This window comes from Epargyreus clarus, unplaced genomic scaffold (genome assembly GCF_041222505.1).
Source record: "Epargyreus clarus isolate Ecla_fem2 unplaced genomic scaffold, WU_Ecla_fem_2.2 ptg000004l, whole genome shotgun sequence".
Taxonomy (NCBI): Eukaryota; Metazoa; Arthropoda; class Insecta; order Lepidoptera; family Hesperiidae; genus Epargyreus; species Epargyreus clarus.
Window position 1 is genome coordinate 10,289,583 of NW_027332212.1, and position 20,040 is coordinate 10,309,622.

At 37.7% G+C, this 20,040-nt stretch overlaps 1 pseudogene; it reads right to left on the bottom strand.

Annotated features, from left to right (window-relative positions):
• Positions 1-101: 101 nt before the first annotated feature.
• On the bottom strand, positions 102-19,337 carry LOC140757503 (ATP-dependent translocase ABCB1-like; annotated as a pseudogene).
• Positions 19,338-20,040: the final 703 nt, after the last annotated feature.

A 20,040-nucleotide genomic window follows, 5' to 3' on the forward strand; every position in this document is an offset into this window, starting at 1 on the left:
ACTCTGTTAACTAATTTAAATGATATATCGATGTATCCAAATATTGAGAAAAATCAAAATAATGAAAAGAATTTTTATGAAGACGTAATTTATTAAGACATGTTTAAAGATACAATTGGAAAGAAGTAAAACAATTATTATTAATTTTTTCCCCTTCTGACAGAATATGGACATATTTCACCAAGTAGGTATTTTATGATACGTATTATTGAAATAGCAATATGTACCTAGTGTATAATCTTGGTACTTGGCTACTGCCGCCAATGAATGAAATGAATATTGAAGAATGATACTAAATGATATTGATAGTAACATGGAGAGGAACCGGGGGGCATCACAGATATATAAATTTATAGCGTGAAGCAGTTCTTGGGTTTCGGTGGACGGCGATAATGGGCATGATGACAGTATTCAAAAATCGGAGAATAAATGATTTAATTAAAAACAATATGTTGAAAGCATTCTCAAAAATAGCCCAGTTTTAATAAAAACTTTAGGATTCATTATATTTTCAATAAAATAAAAGTATAAAATACTGCAGCCGGCCATCTTGTCTAAAACGCTAATCGGGGCGAAATGACGTCATTTTTTTAGGCGTGTCACCGTATTGATATAGAAGCGTGACGTCACTCGCGGACGCCATAACACCGGTGAGCGCTTTAGCGCTTATTTCAAAATTTGTTTTAAAAATGCTAATATTTCCGTTAATACTGAATTTATTGCCGAAATAATACGATTTTTGGAATCAGTAGACATGTACCTACATTATAGAAGGGGAGTTCAAAATTTGTCATCATGCCCATTAATGGACGCCCCTTGACAACATTAGTGTTGCTTTGTATAAAAATTGTAGTATAAGCCTTGTAGTTGCATGAGTTGTTGGTGCGTGCCGCGCTCGGCCACGCGGCCGGCGCTGAGCACGCAGATGCGGTCGGCGTCGCGCACCGAGCTCAGCCGGTGCGCGATCACCACGCACGTGCGCCCCGCCTTCGCCGCGTCCAGCGCCTCTTGCACCACCTGGGGGGTTACTACCATCTCTTAAAACAATTTTATTTTACTCATACATTGAAATTTCGTACCACGACCTCGTTAAAGTAAGATTGTTCTTATAACATTACAATAAGCAGTTTTGTATTATGTCGGTCGAAATATATATATTCTTAATAATAATATATATTCATTCTTTTTTTGCAGGGAATTTAACTTTTTAAACAAAATATGACAAATTCAATTGGTTTTATACAATAGATAAGCGAAAAATAAGTAAGGGTTTAAGTTTGTTCAACTGCGTATGACGGATCACAATGAAGACCGCGTTGCAAATGAGATGACACTAGTTTCGACGTCTCGTTTCCTCTTGGATAGGAATAGACAAATTACTCATTATTTTTCATCACTTGGCTAGAATAAAACAAAACCGTTTTAAGGAGGTCGTTTCTTTGTTTATGTGTGTGTCCATGGCAACCACGACACAGGGAATCCTAGTGTAGGCCTGTGGGTGTAGAAAGCGTTCATATAGTTTACCGCTTTAAACTCTGCTAGCTCAGTGGCCTATAACCTAAACCTCTTTTCATCTAAGAGATTTTTGCTCAGCAGTGGAATAGTATTGGCATAAAGACGATATACAGGTGATTTTTTCAAGTTTTGTTATTTATAATCATTACAATATATTTTTTATATATTATATTTATTATAATACTGCTCCTACAGCTACGTTACTCGCTTTCTGTATTTGCATGCTGTCTTCACTTATAATTGTAATGACACTTACCTCTTTTCTCTGTATTTATGTTGCTTTTATTTGGTATAATACCTTCATTATAATGGTGATTATAAATAAATAAATAAATAAAGTTCGAGCGGAAACTAACCAATCAATTATGAGTTACAAGCTTCAATTATAAGTAGAGTCCGCGTCAAACTTCTAATCCGCTCTGAATATAGAAACAAATCCCATCGCAACAGCAAATTGTAAATATTAGCGGGACGAAGACAGCGCGGGACCCCCCTCCGGCACCCTCCGCTGCCCGCTCTCGCCCGCGGCTACATAGCTGTGTTAGCACAGTATAAGGATATATCCTTATACTGTGGTGTTAGTGTGCCCTTACTGTTGTTACGGAGTATATACTTGTAGTTGGGTTCGACCGTATTGGCTCTCCGACTACACCTGCGCGCATCAACTTCATAGCAGACTAGAAGTTTGGAGCGGACTATATTTTGGTATTGGTTATGGTTTAACCTTTTCATTCTCAGTGTCGAGGGCGCTCGTGGCTTCGTCAAGTAGTAATATCTTGGGTCGTCGCACCAGAGCCCTGGCGATAGCCACCCGTTGCTTCTGACCCCCCGACAGCTGTACTCCCTTCGATCCAATATCGGTATCATAGCCCTGACGTTTAAAAAATCAATTGCAATTGTTGTAACAGATAGATTGTTAATTATGTATATTTTAGACGTTATCCATCGAAAAATAGCGAAAAAACGTTTTTTCTAGAATTAAAACTTAAAGTTTTGCCTCATAATTTATCTCCTTGGCCAATGTCTGACTGAGAAACGTAGATTTCTGATGCTGCCTGTACTTTATATTATAAGTTAACTATATGGAAACCATTATTATAACTACGAAATATGAAGCCTTACCAACCTGTGGTAGAGATACGATAAAGTTATGGATGTTGGCTTGTTTCGACGCTGCGTATATCTCTTCATCAGGAACAGATCGTGAGGTGTCTCCGTAAGCGATATTCTCGTGAATGGACCGGTCAAATAGTACAGGCTCTTGAGAAACTAAGCCAAAACTACACCGAATGGCGTTTAACTTTAGCTGGCCTAATGGTTTCTTATCTAGAGACTGAAAAAAGCTCCTGTAAGCTTATAGATAAATTAGTTAATTTCTTATAGAGATTCGCTTGTTATTAATAAAATTAATTCATCCAATTTGTGCCATTCGAAAAATATCGATTCTATATCTTCTCTGCCTACAAAAATTACCAAATCAAAAATCAAAATTCGACGATTTCTAATAGTCAGCAAATATGAAATTTAGGTTAGTTAAGCAAAACATTGGATATATTGGTTATTAAAAACAGACGTTACCAATATTTCTACTTCAGAATTATTTTTATTTTAACAATATTCCATTAATAAGTACATCCATACATACATACATACATACTTCACTTACATACATACTTCCATGAAATCAAAATAATAGGGAGGAGTCCAGCAAAATCTAATCAAATCTAATTTCCAGAAAATGGAAATAAGTTTTTGAATCGAATAAAATACGTTATTTTTAGAGATAATAGCTATATATTTTATTTAATTTTTGTGTGTAAACAAAAAAAAAATTACACATAAAAGTCTCCTTAACTATTTTATCTCAGTTTATTTATATAAAGATAAATAATAAACTTACAATTACACCAGCTTGGGGGTCATAATATCTTTCTAAGAGTTGTATGATGGTGCTCTTCCCGCACCCACTCTGTCCAACCACTGCTATAGTCTTACCCTGTGGAATCTACAATCGAAAAATAAATAAAAAAACCGACTTCAACTAGAAAAGATCTGGTGATCTTCAAACAGCTGAACAAATTTTCTTCAAAAATAAGTTATTTGCCTTTAAAAAAATTGGCTAAGGCTGAATCGAACTCGCACATAGCGGGTTCCGTGCCACCGAAATTTCATATATTGTTTATATTTAGTTATTGTTATCATAGCAGTCCTAGAAGTGAATGCATTGTGAAAATATTGAAGTAGTAAACGAGCATGTAGTCCACCTTATGGTGTCTATAGTTCGCGTAAAACTGCTTGTCCGCTTTGAATATAGATATGCATCGCGTCGCCATAGTAAATTGTATGACTACACATGCTCGCAACAACTTCAGAGTGGACTAGCAGTTTGGCGCGGACTATAAGTGACTACGACCTCCCATGGATATGAGTAATCAACCCCAGACAGATACCTTGCTACCACTATGTACCTACTAATTTCGAACGCTTCAGATAAGTATGTAACTCTTACCACACACTTCAAAGCAGAAAATTGCAGCGCTTAACACTACTGTTATTAGGCGGAATTAGATGGTTATGCCTCCGAACCTCGAACCTTTTTAAATCTGACGAAAATTATACTACTTAGTATATTTTTTTACCTCCATAGTTAGATCGTCAAGAACTTGAACTGTCGGTCTCGTGGGATAACTGAATTCTACATTTTCCAAACAGGCTTCACCTTTGCACGTCTGCAAATTAATTATAACATTCTTTAAAAAATATAATTTAAAATAAATTTTACTTTTTAATAACGTAAATTAATTTAATGACTGAGACTACGATCAAATTCTTCAACCAGACATGGCATACCGTATTGGCTTTCAGACCACACCTGCGCGCAACAACTTCAGAGCGGACTAGAAGTTTGGCGCGGACTCTAGAGGAGAATTGTTTTTAACTGTCACACGATTTATGTAGGTAAATGAATCCTAATAGTGCAGCTCTGATACTTGGATTACATTTGAATCACTTACAAATCTTGTAGGTTCCTCAGGATCAATAATTGTAGGTCGATTTGCCAGAAAGTGCACGATCCGTGAAGCTGCCTTTATCCCTTTATGAAAGTCTGGGGCAAATGTAAATGCGTTCTGCGCCTGTGTCGATGCCATTTGTAAAGCTTGTGTTGTGCTATTCCGTGAAAATGTTAAACATATTTTGATCATATTGTAAAGTATAAAAAGTATTGTATTAACTAATACTCTATTTCATGCTATTTGACTATAATCGCAGCATTTATAAAGGCCAAAAGTAATTATAGTAGATGTAATTATCGGTGCATAAAAAAATCTTGACTGATGTACAACCTATTTCATAGTATGTCACCTCTACCCCCTCGTGGTTATCAATAATCAATCCACCATGCAGTTATAATTGCTTACTTCTCGAGGTCAGCCACCAGTCTTACTTAACTTTGAGTTGTAATGCCTCGTAGCTATTACTGTCACTCACTTTAAATACCTTTCAAATCATGAAACAGCGCTTAAACTGCCTTTATTCGTTGGAAACACAAATATAGCAGTGGTGCCTCAAGAAAATTTTATTCAAATGTTAAACAAAAAACACGATTCTCACACCAATATGTTCTCAGGGGCGACACCATTAGAGACTATAAGATGTCCACCGTAGGTTAACGCAGCAGCGTTTATGAAATTGAACATTGATCTTGATAGGCCGTTTAAAACGCCGCGGCAATGTGCGTTGTGTGCACATGGCCGCAGAGCTGGTCGCAGTTGATTCATGTATTGTGATACGATCCTCTGTTCTAGGCCTAGAGAGGCCACCGTGCGGACATTACTCACTGCTTCTACTGCGATCTGAACATTTATCAAATTGTTATTAACTTTAAAGCAATTATTAGTAGCTAGGAAGAACATTAATCTAATTAGGCTGGTAAAACGCCGCGGCAATGTGTGTTGTGTGCACATGGCCGCAGAGCTAGTCGCAGTTGATTCATGTATTGTGATACGATCCTCTGTTCTAGGCCTAGAGAGGCCACCGTGCGGACATTACTCACTGCTTCTACTGCGATCTGAACATTTATCAGATTGTTATTAACTTTAAAGCAATTATTAGTAGCTAGGAAGAACATTAATCTAATTAGGCTGGTAAAACGCCGCGGCAATGTGTGTTGTGTGCACATGGCCGCAGAGCTAGTCGCAGTTGATTCATGTATTGTGATACGATCCTCTGTTCTAGGCCTAGAGAGGCCACCGTGCGGACATTACTCACTGCTTCTACTGCGATCTGAACATTTATCAGATTGTTATTGTTATTAACTTTAAAGCAATCATTAGTAGCTAGGGAGAACATTAATCTTGTTAGGCCGTCAAAACGCTGCGGCAATGTGCGTTGTGTGCACATGGCCGCAGAGCTGGTCGCAGTTGATTCATGTATTGTGATACGATCCTCTGTTCTAGGCCTAGAGAGGCCACCGTGCGGACATTACTCACTGCTTCTACTGCGATCTATACATTTATCAGATTGTTATTAAATTTAAAGCAATTATTAGTAGCTAGAGCATTGATCTTCACAGGCCGTTTTAAAACCGCAGCAAAGTGCGTTGTGTGCACATGGCCGTAGAACTTATTGAACGAATTTATAATAACAAATAATAACAAGCAAATCTCTTAGTATTTGTTATACAAAACAAGTAACTTCATACAATATTTGGCGGCACGACAGTACCGCTAAGTAACGCATAACAGTATCGCAAAATATTCGAAATAAAATCAATAACCTTTGTACTATTTTCTATAGCCTTAAAGTACCCGCTAGACTCCTTGTTCGTCGCCTTGCCTTGTTTGTAGACCACCAGTGCAATAAAAGGGACGAAGGCCAGGATTACTATGCCTACCCGCCACTCAAACAGCATACCGAGAAGGAGAGCTAAGCCCACTGACCCCATACTTTGTAGAACTATACCAATTCGCTGGCCCGTTGCCTGAAAGTAGTTATTTTTAATCATCGAGTAAATTATATAGTATATCTACTAAATGAATTCATAATAAGATAATAATCATAGAAATACCAAATAGAATTAATCATATTGTTAAAACAAACAGCTGGTCCACCATTGTACCCTGAGGCCTATGTCTCGAAAAAGTACCTAAGCCTTGCTTACCACACCCTTCAAACGAGAAGACAGTAGCGCTTAAAAGTTAAACCTGCTGTTATTAGGCAGAAATAGGTGTATCGGTGGTGTTGCCGAAGTCGAATCCCAGAGGGTTTTACCACCTTAAAAGTACATCTAAACATAAGATAACTCACTCCTTGCACTTGAGCGGCATCTGCCGACAGTCGAGCGCATAACGCACCCGTGGAGTTCGCGCGTTTTTCGAAAAACGCAGCGTCTTGTTGCAAAATGTGCGTGAACATTCGCAGGCGGAGTCGCTCCGTTAGCCGCGTGCCCGCTACACCGAATGATGTTGTCTGAAAGAGACGACGTTTATAAACTTTATTGATTATTTTTATCTATACTAATATACTAATACTAATATGATAATAAAGAGGAAAACTTTGTTTGTTTGTTTGATTGTAATGAATAGGCTCAAAAACTACTGTACCGATTTTAAAAATTCTTTCACCATTCGAAAGCTACATTATCCACGAGTAACATAGGCTATATTTTAAATGAATTATATTTGATAAATAGATTTTTAGGCGGTACAAAGTTTGCCGGGTCAGCTAGTTTTTAATAGTTATACTAGCTGAGTCGGCAAACTTTGTGTTGCCATATAAATAAAAAAATGTTAAGGGTGAACAACCTTTATCACTTAGGGGTATGAAAAATAGATAGTAGTCGATTCTCGGACCTACTGAATACGCATATAAAATTTAGTGAAAATCGGTAAAGCCGTTTCGGAGTCCTCCTCCGAGAAATTTATGTATAAGATTATTATACTTTTTTAGTAAATGAAAATGTATACAGTACTACTAGTGCATACTACTAGTAATAGACGGACAGAAATATAATTTCCATAAAAAGACGTTATTGATCTCGACTGTGGATTGGATGATCTTAGATTATGGGATCTTATAAGTTAAATAGTGGCTATTTTCAGCTTGAAAAACCTTGATTATCAAGTCATTGAAATCGGTTGAACGGTTTTGAAGGTTGGCGTGTAGGATCATAGTGATACGTTATTTATATATTATGTGATAAAATAGCAATACATAATTATGAGCACTAAATAATTACATTCTAAGATTTCAAAAATGCCCTGATAAGACTTTGAAGTTTCATCATTACTGCTGCATAGGTACTGCTGTCATATCACAACATCTTTTAGAAAAAAATTATACTTATGTCTCCGATCAACAATACCAACTGGTATTCTTGATCGAAGACTTTTATCCTTACTTAAACTTATACTATTTTAATGTTTATATTCATATTCATATTGCACTAGGATTCAACGCTAATAAGGAGAGAAAAAAACATGCCTCTATAAAATTTGATATTCCTAGAAGAAGTCCAATAGTGAGACACATTATCGAAATATTTTGGACTTTATTCATCAGTTGTGTGGTATCTGGATCAGTCATCGACTAAAAAAACAAAAAATAGGAATCATGTCAATATTTTTACTTACCTAACTCAATGTCAAGATGACGCGAAGATAGTTCATCATCATCATCAGCATTATCATTGTAAACGATTTTCATCATCTTTTTAAAAATTGTTCATATCATTTATACATATGTACCTACTTGAATCTCTTGCATTGGTTGGAATGTAATGTCGCATTTTTTTAAATATGACCATAAATATAAAACAAAGTAACATACACGATTTCACAAAAATTAAAAATTGTAATGTTACAAACAGACACTCCTATTTTACTTATATATTGATAAGTAGATACTATGTAGATACACAAATAATCAAACACACAAATATTATTTGTCATCGATATTATTGAATCGAACCAAAATTCACAGAAAATGCAATACATAGAAACATTACGTACCCCAAATAAATCTCCAAAAATAACAATGAACGCTGGCATAGAGAAACCGTTTATAGTGGCCGACACACTGCCCACTGTAATATATCTCCACTCTGGGGCATTCAGACCCAGTACTTGCCGGAACGTCAGCGGTGGCACAGTCGACTTATCTTCTTCTAATTTCTTTAAAATAATTTCATTAAACCCATAAGCAGTAATAGCCTGGTAATTTGGCCTCTGGATCGGGGAGTCCGAGGTTCAAATGCCAGGCACGCACCTCTGATTTTTCGAAGTAATGCGCGTGTTAGAAATTCATTATCAATATTTTAAACGGTAACGGTAAAGAAACCAGAGATCTTTAAAAAGTTCTGAAAGATATGTGAAGTCTACCAATACGCACTTGGCCTGCGTGGTGGACTATGGCCCAATCCTTCTCATTCAGAGAGAAGACCCGTGCCCAGCAGTGGGGCAGTAATGGGTTCACGTCATATTTCATGACGCACATTTCACCAGAATTACCCGAGAAGGCACGCCCATATAAATATATATAACTCAAAGGTGACTGACTGACGTAGTGATCTATCAACGCACAGCCCAAACCACTGGACGGATCGGGCTGAAATTTGGCATGCAGGTAGATATTATGACGTAGGCATCCGCTAAGAAAATAATCGTAACGCGAGCGAAGCCGCGGGCAAAAGCTCGTCTTTCATAATTACTCTGGAATTGGGACACGATAATGAATGATAAATTCAATTTAAAAAATAATTATATTATATTAACCTCTTTATAAACTGTGCTTTCAGTATCTTTGCATTCATACAATTTCGGCTCCTCTTGTATTGGTGTTCTTTCCGCTGTTAACAAATATAATAATAATGCTATGTTCAGACAAATCTATTAGTTTCACAATTTCTAACCTAACTTAACCTAATCCTATAATTTACGTGCGCAGATTTTTTATATCGTTTTCACTAAGCTACTTTTTTATAGTAGGTATGCTTATACCTGCAGACGAGCATGCAGTCCATCTGATCGTAAGTAGCTACTGCCCATGGATAACTGTAATCAACCCCAGATAGGATTATATTCCTACCTGAGGTCAGCCACAGATGTGCCGCAGTGCCGCTACCCCTGAAGACGAAGCTGGGACGCCTCGGAGTATGTCTCCCTTCAAACTAGAAAGCAACAGCGTTTAACACTGCTGTTATTAAGTAGAAATAGGTGTGGCGGTGGTGCCGCCGGAGTCGAACCACAAAGGACTCTACCACCTTCGAAACCACCAACCACCAACTAATGAAACTATCAAAATTACCGATTAATTACTCTGAAAAAAATATATATACAAAACCTACAAAAACTCTTGCTAGCAACAATTAATAATAATAAAAAGCATCACCTTTTATTTCACGCAATTCCGATGGCTCTTGAACCGTGAGCATGTCATAGTAATGTCCCTTTTTCCTTAAAAGTTCCTCATGACTGCCCGACTCGACTATTTCACCCGCTTTCATCACATATATCACATCCACATTACGTATTGTAGACAAACGGTGGGCCACTATGATTGTCGTACGACCTTTTGAGGCCTAAAGTTTTCAAAAATATTTTTTTTGTGAAATGAAAGAATAACGTTCAAACTAAACGTTGTTAACGCGCGTGGCGGAGCGGTCACCATACTGGTCTGACGCGCAACGGGTCCCGAGTTCGATCCCCGGCCAGACAGGTATTTAAATTATGAATTTAGATGCCTGTTTCTGGGTCTGTGTGTTTGTGTATTTGTATCTATATGTGTCCATGGCAGTGATAGCCTCGTGGTTAAGAATCTCGCCCTTCGATCCAGGGGTCCTAGGTTCAAATCCCAGGCACGCACCTCTGATTTTTCAAAGTTACGTGCGTATTAGAAATTAATTATCACTTGCTAAACGGTGAAGGAAAACATCGTGAGGAAACCTGCATTCCTGAGAGATTAATAAAAAAAAAAAGAAATCTCGAAGGTATGTGAAGTCTACCAATACGCACTTGGCCAGCGCGGTGGACTATGGCCTGAACCTTCTCACTCAGAGAGGAGACCTGTGCCCAGCAGTGGGACAGTAATGGGTTGATGATGATGATGATGTGTCCATGGCATCCACGACACGGGGAATCCTAGTGTGGGGCTGTGAGTGTAAAAAGTGTCTTTAGTATCTGACGTTGGATCCGCTCGGGCACAAATTCACTAAATAGCCTTAGCAATGGCGGACTAAGGTCTTCGGAGGCCCGGAGCGGAAAGTTGAATGGAGGCCCCCAGTGAAAAAAGTTGATTTGATGTTACAAAATTACAAATATCATAGACTTATTCGCGGACAAATATGTTTATATGATTCCGGCGATGTTTATTTTCGCTGATTCACATTTCACTAATAGTTTGGATGTGACCTTATTTTTTTTGCTAGTACGCAAATGGGGCCCGGGGCGGACCAATCCTTCCGCCCCCCCCCCCCTCCCTTACTCAGCTAGAAAGTCTAGTTTTAGAATTATTAGTCGTTTTAACTTCAATTAAATAATTTATTACCTTGTCAAGAGCAGTCTTAACTTGACTTTCCGAGAACACATCGAGTGCGCTGGTGGCTTCGTCCAGGAGTAAGATAGTGGGGTTACGAACAAGGGCGCGTGCGATTGCTATACGTTGCTTTTGTCCACCCGAAAATAATTCGCCACGTTGTCCCACTACTGTATCGTAACCCTGAGAAAATTAATCAAAAATAAGTACCTGTAACTTTTATTTTTATGGATACCATTGACATAAGCATTTTGCGTGCATGTGGGTTACAAAACAAGAAAGGTATTTATGAAATGATACGATGTGAATACTATCGTTGTGCTATACTATTCACGTGGACTAGAACCGCACGAGATCCTAAAAAGTGAAATCCCGTGATAGGAAAAAAGCTTAATATACATAAGCTAGTTCTCTACAAAAAAATCTGAAATTCTGAAAAATTCTGAACAAAAGCTAGCGTGCATCCGCCCCACGCGGCACCGTTTAGAGGGGCAGCAAAATTAGGCTTTTCGTATTATATAACATCTAATTTTTTTCACCAACAAATATCACAAAAGTAAATTTTTGTCGTCATGTTCACATTTGAGAGTCTACTTTAATCACAAGCGCTCACAGCTGGCAGTTTCATGATGAAGTCGTGGACATTAGCCTGGCATGCGGCATGTTCTATATCAGCATCGGTGGCACTTTGGCATCCGTAGCGGATGTTCTCACGCACAGTGGCGTTGAACAACACGGGTTCCTGTGACACCAGACCGATCTGCGCTCGCAACCACCGCACCGATAGCTCACGAACGTCGTTACCATCTATGCTCACCTAGTACATTACATGAAGATAAATGTATACAATATCAGAATATATTTACTATAAATAGATGGTGGTAGAACCTTTCATGGTTAGATTCCAGAGGGACACTGCCAGGCACTTCTTTAACCTATATTATACATTTTTTATAACGTTAGTAAGTGTAATTGTTAAGTCGTTTATGCCGATCATGATTTTTTTTATAATATAGGAGTAGCAGACGATCATGCAGTCCACCTGATGGTAAGTGGCTACTGCCGCCCATGGACATATGTAATCAACCCCAGATAGGATTAGATATTCCTACCTGAGGTCGGCCACGGATGCGCCGCTACCCTTGAGGACTAAGCTGGAACGCCTCGGAAAAGCCTGTCTCCCTTACCACACCCTTCAAACCGGAACACAGCAGCGCCTAACAGTGATGTTATTAGCCCTTTACACCCGAGATGATATGAGCGTGAGTTTCACTTTAAAAAAATTCCCACGTGATAGCTTCTTATTTTTCGAAACGCAACCGATGCCGATCGATCGTGAGGAGAGTATCGCACGTGATACCGGCTAAGTGAGCGGGGTGCAGGCGGTCAGTTGTGCTAGGGACTCGTCCAAAGATTTTTTCGACCCGCGCACTGTCACAGGTATATAATTATTTTTGGTATTAAATGTTAAGTATCTATTATTAATAATTGCTAATTTAAAAGCTAAAAGAACACTAAATACGTGGACTTTAGTAGTTTATTCGATTAACTTGCAATTTAGATACAATTAGGTTGCAAATCTCAACTGTTACGATCGTGTGCCTACGGGTGTTGGTGCAGAATAACGTTTGATGAAAATGCTTTTATTGCTATTATCAGTTATGTGTAAGTTTCGTCAATAACAATTTTGTTTGTTTCAATTTTAGGGGTACATTTAAATGACGATCAGATTTTGCCAGTGCGTGGTGAGGAGAAATATATCGGACATAGAAGATGTTCATGAAAGTGAAGAGCTTCAACCAAATAGATTAGAAGAGTTTCAATTTGAAGAATTGTGCCCTGAAACAGATCCAGAAGCACATGCAGACCCTCAAATAGAAACTAACCTAGAATTGGATCTGGAACTTGAGCCTGAACCTCAACCATCTACTTCAAAATCATCCCTAGAAATTTCTCGCCGCCGAGCATCTTCACGTCCAACACATCGAAAAATAGCTTGGAAAAGAATACGTTTTCTGTCTTGAAAAGGTCTATACATCCCTACCAACATCTCCAGTAAAGTTTACAAAGAAATATTTTTATTAATATTTTAATTGTGAGGCTCTTGATATGTAATCAGATGCACACATTTATATTATCTAAGAAGAACCGGTCGAAAACATAATTTAATTGCAATAGATATGGCTAAAGTTTTCTCTATCTGCATTATCATTGGATATATTTCCTAGCCAAGAATACCTACGCCTTGGAGACCTGGATTGAAGACGGAGGCAATAACGGAAGAAAGAAGAATGTTGATTTTCATAGAATTACGTAGTTTAGGTTTCATTGCCAAGACAGATTTTTTATAAAGACCAATGAAAATAAAGACAGTGATGTTAAATATCTCCAAATTGTTTTAATTTTGTAATATTTTTTGATAAAAAACTATATTTTTTTGCAATTTTCACGATCGTGAGTGTGACAGTTCCCACCGGAGACTCACGATCATGCGGGTCGATTTCTGGATTAAGTATAAACTCTGGATTTTTTTTCCTATTTTTTGTGGATCCCTTAAGCTATATAAAAAGCCGTAATAAACGTTTTTAATCGGAAATTGCGAAAAAAAATCTTCGGGTGTAAAGGGTTAGGTAGAAATAGGTGTGGCGGTGGTGCCGCTGGAGTCGAACCACAAAAGGTTCTACCACCTTAAAAATGAATGAATGAATGATCAATGAAATTCTTATGAATGTTCTATCTATGCTAACTCCATAGTCCATATACTTAGATAAGTTCTATCTAAAGGCGATCACAGATGCGTTGCTATTCCTGAAGACTAAGATGGTCGCATCATATTACCACGCTTTTACATAAATGCACTACATATTTACTTTTTACATAAAAGTACTACTTCACAGTAGAATCAGATGTGGCATCAGTCAAACGATATCTACTGACCCTACTACCTATCCAAACTACTAGAAAGCGTCACGAGATCAGTCTTGTTTGAACTTAAATACCTACTTAGAAGAAAATTCGTCAAATAAACAACAATATACGTACACTGCCTTCATCGACATCGTAGTATCTAGATAGTAGGTGTATGATTGTAGATTTGCCGCTGCCTGAGTGTCCCACTAACGCCACCGACTGTCCGCGCTTCACACTTAGACTGACGCCTTTTATTACCTAACAACTAAGTTGATATAAATTTTTCATAATCAAAAACAGACAAAGTATTTTTAACTTATAGGACATTTTTCTTCGAAAGTAGGACACATCCCTTTCACTTAACTACTCTTACTAATAAGATAAGTTACTGCACTTATTGGTCTATGCGGGTATCACAGACCTATATCTAAATTATCTTAATTGGGTACAAATACAGGTCTGTGGCGGGTATAAAGAAAATCATTAAACATTAGGTTAACTTATTTAAGAAGTAGGCATTATCGTTATTAAAGTAATTAAAGCTTTATTGAGTAGGGAAGGATGAGTCCCAAGCAATGGCAGAGCATCAGCTTGCACCGCCGGAACAGTAAATGATTTTACAACTACGTATAGTCTGCGCCAAACTTCAAGTCCGCTCTGAAGTTGTTACTCGCAGGTGTAGTCAGAGACCGAATGCGGTCGAACACAACTACAAGCATATACAGCAAGCAAAATAAAAAAGCAACAGCAAAACAAAATAAAAAAGCAACAGTAACGCAGCTATCCCCGCGAGAACGGGCAGCGGAAGGTGCCGGGGGATCCCGCCCGCGCTGTCTTCGTCCCGCTGATATCTACAATTTGCTGTTACGACGCGACTTACTTCTATATTCAGAGCGGACTAGAAGTTTGAATAAGTGATCGAAAAAAGGCATACAATGTATTAAATTTTTATAGTTCTTCTGAAATATAAAGCTTAGCAGTTCCGACCATTTTTAGAGTACCTTCTTAATAAATACTAACAGCAATTTCAGGTCTTGATGGGTAATGAAACGTAACATTCGTAAGCTCTATACTCCCTTCTATATCTCGCGGTGTATGCCCTCTATTGAGTAGTGGGTTTATTTTCGGCACATTGTCTAAAAGTCTGAAGACTTGGGCACCAGCACCACATGCTTGTCCAAACGGTGTCATGAGAGTCCCTATCATACCAAAACTGCCCATAGCTGTCATGATTCCGAAAAATACCTGCAAAGAATGAATCTACACTAAGATGATATTCCATTAATTTATGAAAGTAGAACACATAATAATAAAGATTTCGTAAGACTCTATGGTAAGATTTGGATTGGATTACTTAAGGATTGGATTTAGTGGCTTGACGTAGAACCAGTGGAGTGAGTGGAAGTTCGTCAGTGGCCCGGGGCGGAATTGAATAGAGGCCCCCCCAGTGTAAAAAGTTGAATTGATTAGCAAAATTACAAATGTGTCATAGTCGTATTTGGCGACGTTTTTTTGTCGCTGATTTATCAGATTTATTGGTTCTGACGTTTTTTGGCTAGTTAACAACTGTTTTTGAGAGCGACTAAGATCGGGGACCCGGGGCGAACCGCCCCTTCCGTTCCCCCCTTAGTCCACTAGAGGGTAAAACCCCTGTTCCTTATGAAATTGGTAACAGATATTTATGATCGGCATGCAGTAACCACTTATGTCTACACAGCTAGGCTAGAATTAGAGCAAAAACAAATTCTATTTTTTGACGAATGATCTGTATGATACAAAACTTACAGAAAACATAACATCAGCATTATAATTCTCTGGCTCATTGACAACGAGGTAAATACCGAAATAAAATGATAGAGCATATGAAGCAAATACACAGAAGAAAAGGCATCCCATTGACAGTCCTGTAAATAATTCTGTAAAAGAAAATACACACTTAATAAAGAAATATGTTTACGTACCTACATCACACATAACCATTTACATTGAGCTCCCGCGTAAATGACGACGGATATTGTCGGGGGGACAACTAAATTTGAAGGTGGTAGAAACCTTTGTGGTTCGACTCCGGCGGCACCACCGCCACACCTATTTCTGCCTAATAACAGCAGTGTTAGGCGCTGCTGTGTTCCGGTTTGAAGGGTGTGGTAAGGGAGACAAACTTTTCCGAGGCGTTTCAGCTTAGTCCTCAGGGGTAGCGGCGTATCTGTGGCGGACCTCAGGTAGGAATATCTAATCCTATCTGGGGTTGATTACAAATGTCCATGGGCGGCAGTAGCCACTTACCATCAGGTGGACTGCATGCTACTCTTATATTATAAAAAAAAAAACCCCTAATTACATCCCATATTTCAAAAGTGCGACTGAGAAAATCTATATAGGTAAATAACTTTATTAAGCAGTTCTAGCGTAAATAGCGAACGAACATACCATCAAATGGGACGACAAGAATTCTATAAAACGTGCTTTAAACGTAAGTAATGCACAGTATTAAAAGAAGTCTTTAATTAAATTGTCGATATCATTTTTTTTTCCAAAATATCTTAAATGTACAGAAACGTAGCCGCTATAAAATCTGTGCTAGTAAATAGTGATATATGAATATAATAAAACAAAGGTAATAATAAAAAAAATAACCTTTTTTGACGGTAATCTTAGTGACTTCGGTTAAATACTTTTTGTATCGCTCTATTTCCTTCTGTTGTCCGTTGAAAGCGTATACGGTTTTTATTGAACCGATTGCCTCTTCGGCCACAGCACTAGCCAATCCCTTTACATGGGACTGTTTTTTATACCATTTGTTAGCTAACTGTAATATTATTGTAATATTACCTATATATTTCCACTCATGGCTTAGCTATTCATGTAGGTAGGTAATAAAATGATGGGTTAATTGCAGTGACGCATAGATGTAATACCTAAATATCATTATAGTAGCGTAACTATACAATTCGACGACCCGCGTGGCGAAGCGGTTACCGGGTATGACGCGCAAAAGGTTCCGGGTTCGGTCCCCGATCAGGCGTTTGTGTATTCGTCTATGTGTGTGTCCATGGCACCCACGATACAGGGAATCCTAGTGTGTGCTGTGAGTGTAGAAAGCGTTTATATGGAACCCGGGGCCCTAAGAAATTTTCGCTCACGAATACGTACTAGATACTTTGGCTTTTTGATTGCCTGACCCTGGAGACTTGTTATTTTTAGCTGATATATTTTTTTGTTCAATTTTGAGTTCGCCTCCTCTCGGGGAGGATGCCTCGTCAGGCCGGGAGCCCGTTTTGAGTCCTGCCACCTGCCACTCACGCCACTGGTAAATTAATTATTTAATAGATTGAATGACAGCCCTACACTAGAATGTCCTATGTAGTGGGTGACATCAGCATACAGAAAAGTACACAAGTAGCCGGAACAATTACATACTAGTAGGTACTCAGAATCATATCGTAGATACAAAGTTAGAGTCGAACCCTTTGTGGTTCGACTCCGGCGGCACCACCGCCACACCTATTTCTGCCTCATAACAGCAGCGTCCTTAGAAATAGGAATATCTATTCCTATCAGGGTTGATTACAGATGTCCATGGGCGGCAGTAGTCACTTACCATTAGGTGGACTGCATGCTCGTCTGCTATTCCTATATTATTATGAAAAAGCAATACGAGTGTATTAGGTATAAAATGTATTTAAAATAAAATTGTGTGTGAGTGAGATTTTTGGATCGAACATGGGCCTTATTGTGTTAAGTATGATTGAAAGATTGATTAAGAATGATTGAACCATTACCATTCCAGTTATACCAACGAGTAATAACGTAAGTGGTGTAGCGATCAAACATAGTAGAGCCAACTTCCAACCCTTGAACAGGGCCATCGTCACCGAGCTCATCCCTATACTTAAATTGTAGACAAGAGTCGAAACTTTGTCACCTATGCCTTCCTCCAATTTCATTATATCCCTGTAGAATAAAAAAATAATAAGCATAGATATACTTACTTACATAAATATAAGTCTAATCTACCTCAAGTAATCTAGTGAATACCTACTCCCCATGAGATATTTATTCATTTGTGTATATTATTTATTTATAGGTACATATTATAAATCGAGAAGGAATATCAGAATCACTCACTTAGAGAAGGTTTAAGTGGTAAAACGAGAAATAAAGTAAATAAAATACTTGACATAGGTGTGAATCAATTTGTAGTAAAAAGGTATTCTAGTAAGAAGTAGGTAGATTTATTAACCGCAATGTTATTAACAATATGTGCAGTTAGATACTGGTTTAACTCTATTACAATAAGGAAAACTATGAAACAAGTAGAATAGAGACACAAACAAAAAAATATTAAAGAAAGAAAGTTATAAAAGGCAGACAGATGAGGCCCCCGACATAGCACCTTCGTCGTGAACCTATCATCGTCCAACTGTTGGGCACGGGTCTCCTCTCAGGGGGACAGGGGCTAATATGAGTGATAAAACCTAGAAATAATTAAAAACAGTAATTACTCAGCCATTTTTGAAGCAAAGTCACCAGTATGATGCAGGTCAAAATAAGCAAAATCTTGGTTAAGTGCAGCTCTTAAATACGTTTCTCTGATTTTAAAAATCTACAAAGAAAAGTTGAATATTAATTAACAAAGAACCTCGAATACTTTGTATAGTCCGCGTAAAACTGCTAGTCCGCTCTGAATATAGAAATGAATCGCGTCGCCATAGTAAATTGTATGACTACACCTGCTCGCAACAACTTCAGAGCGGACTAGCATTTTGGCGGACTATACCATGACTATACCTTACAAAGCAACAAGTATGACAGAACATATTACATAAGTAGGTAGGTAGTGTACCTGATTAATTGCCGTGACATTCATTAAACTTGTTCCAAGATATCCGCCGATAAACAAAATAAGACCTGAAAGAATAAACCTATTTCTGAAACTAATTTACATTTTATTATTCCCGGGCAGATTATAACTCAAACGACAAGAGCGCTCTTTTTTATGCGAACTCTTACAATCGTAGGTACCAGCCAGAATACTAGGACTATATAAATGAGAACTTATTATTATAAAATTAACACTTTATAAAAAAAATCAAAATAATTAATTAACATAATACTATCATAAAATAATTTGAATAGGGATCTAACATACCAATAAGAGAATAGTTTATCCCGAAGTGATTCATTGTTTTCAAGAAATCCTTATCGCTGTTGGCGGTTCGCTTGTTAGACTTTGTATAATCGATCATGGATTGGAAAACGTTTGCAACGAGTGTTATAGCGTAGGGTAGAGTCATGCCTGCTAGAAACGTCGCTGTCACACCGACCGCTATTAAAACTTTGTCCCAATTGGAAGAAAATCTGTACTATAAATTAAAATAAATAAGTTTTTATTATCTCAGGGTGAAATAAAAATAGAGAAACTTCCTGCACTCATATTATACCACTACTGTGGGCACACAGTCCCACACCCCTACACCCCTATAAACACGAAGAAATATAGGTACACATAAAGTCCAGTAAATTAATTATAAAAATATCATTCGAATTTCCATCTAATCAATTATCGAGCGACAAAACTAAACAGTTAAAAAACGTAGAAGTGACACCGATCATGTTTATCGAGTTAATTACTGGGTTCGACTCCCAATTGCAGCAAATGTACACATAATTTTTTTTCTAAATTGTGTCAAGACCTTTACCTTAAAATTTAATTAAAAAGATATAGGACCCTTATCACAGAACATTAAATACCATGCACATACCAAAGAAAAATAAGATATATTGGGAGTACTCTCTGATTGCGTCGATCCTGAAACTAAAATATTCAACATTGAAATAAGAGTTTGTTACAAGAATTATTTTTACCAATTTACTGAGTAGATAATTAAGCGCGTTCCTAATCCATCATTCCTTAATCTACATAACTTATATTTGATATAATAACACTAACAATAACATAATTATACTAGTTTTTGCCCGCGGCTTCGTCCGCGTTTATAGTTTAGAAAAAAAAATTTTAACAAAAAATACAACAGACTTCTATGTCACTACAAAGTAAAAAATAATTCAAATAAATGTTAG